This window comes from Pteropus vampyrus, unplaced genomic scaffold (assembly GCF_000151845.1).
Source record: "Pteropus vampyrus isolate Shadow unplaced genomic scaffold, Pvam_2.0 Scaffold112, whole genome shotgun sequence".
In the NCBI taxonomy this organism is placed as follows: domain Eukaryota; kingdom Metazoa; phylum Chordata; class Mammalia; order Chiroptera; family Pteropodidae; genus Pteropus; species Pteropus vampyrus.
This window is the reverse complement of record NW_011888893.1, coordinates 3,896,197-3,898,039: the sequence shown is the minus strand read 5'-3', so window position 1 is coordinate 3,898,039 and position 1,843 is coordinate 3,896,197.

The following is a 1,843-nucleotide window of genomic DNA, read 5'->3' as shown; positions in this document are numbered from 1 at the left end:
GGGCTGGCTCGCGGGAGTATGTTCTGTGATATGGGCGCGACCATGGTGGGCGGAGAGCGTTATCTCAGCCGAGGCTACGAAAAGAGTGAACTTCAGCATTTGCCGTTTTTGAAAAATATCTCGACACTGGAGTCAAGCAGGAAAAACTGAGGTTTGGACAATGTGAAGAGCCCCAATGAGTAGCAGCTTCTTTCCTCCTCGGTGGGACGAAGCAACTACTGGAAGCTTCAGGGAAGATTGGCAGCTCCCAGTTCTCCTGGAATAACATTGATGAACCACGCAGAAAAGACACAATAATAATAATTTTAAAACAACGGTTGGAAGGCACTGGGAAGTGACCACATACAGACAGACACGATAGGGAACTGGACTCTTAGTCGACACATCCTGTGGTCAAGACAAGGGGACCACACTGCCGCCGCGTTTATGTGATTTGCCCCTGGGAGCACTTCTTGTTTGCTGACACAGGGACAGGACAGGGGCAGAAATCCACAGTCACCCAAAAGAAAGAGGATGGAGTAGGGGGACTTTCCGAGCTCACTTCCCTCCACTTTCTCAACTACGTGTCACTGTCCTCTATTTCATCCCATTTGGTGCAAACCCGAAATTCAGTTCTTTAGCTGATTTCCACAATGGCAACACATAGGACGCGTTTTGTAGGCTTTAGCTTCTTTCCCGGAGGTTTGGAAAGCCAGAGGGAGGGGGTCCCACAGGCAGCATCGGGCATAACTTCACCAAGCTGACCTCTTCCTTCTGGGAAGAGGACGTGTTTATCCCTCCACACCCCGGAGGAAGCTACTCTGGGTGACACTTCACAAATTACCTCCTTCTTACAAAAGGCAGAGGGGTCGAGCTCTTTTGGGACATCCATTAGACCACTTCCTACTATTATTTTTACTTAGGCTCTTAGGACATCCATTAGACCACTTCCTACTATTATTTTTACTTTTGAAAAACAGGAACAGACTGTCTTCTGTCCCTTTTGGCCAGCGGTGACCAGCTATGACCCGCCCTTTGGTTCCTTGTTTTGTTCTATAGACGGACCAAAGACGATCTGGCTCTCTGGTTTCGTCTGCTCAGACCGCGGCTCTTTGGTTGTCACGTGGCCCTATATGAGCCACTAGCTGCCTTCCATTCAGAGAGAATAGTAAAGACCCCTAACTTTGGCCTCTGGTGCCTGCCATGGTCTCCACTTCATCTTTCCTAGGGAATCCTAGACTTCTGTGTGTTTACTTTCCCTTAGGAATCCTGGCGGGGAGGGAGGTCTTCTGTGCCCTAGGTGTACCTGGTAACACTCAGAAAAGCCTTGGGCATGATTGAAGTGACGGTCCTTTTTTCTTTTTCAAACACAGGCTGTTTGCCTCAGTACATTCCCTCAGAGGATAATCCCAGACCGGCAGCCTCTAGAACACCTGACAGGAATGCAGATTCTCAAGCTTCACCCCAGGCCCATTGAATCAGAAACTTTGTATTTCAATGAGTCTCCCAGGTGGCTCTGACGCACGCTAATGTCTCAGAAAATACAGGGAAAACCCTGAATAAGCAGCTTCTGAGACTAAAAAACTGTCAATAGCATTTTGTCAAAAGACGACAGCCCCTGACCTACGGCTTATTTTTGGATCCAACTCAAGCTCTAAGGTTTTATTTTCTTAGCTTCTCCTCGGTTCGTGCGTAGAATGAACAAGAGTTGAGAATCAGTCGAAAGGTTGGTTGGGTGATTGACAAGAACGCACCACAGAGGAGAAGCGGCTCCGAGGGGAGGGCGGAGCGGACTCCCCCAGGCGGCTCGAGGCACATGCCTCCTGTCATCTGCTTCCCGGCCATGTCCCCCTTCTTCCTTCCT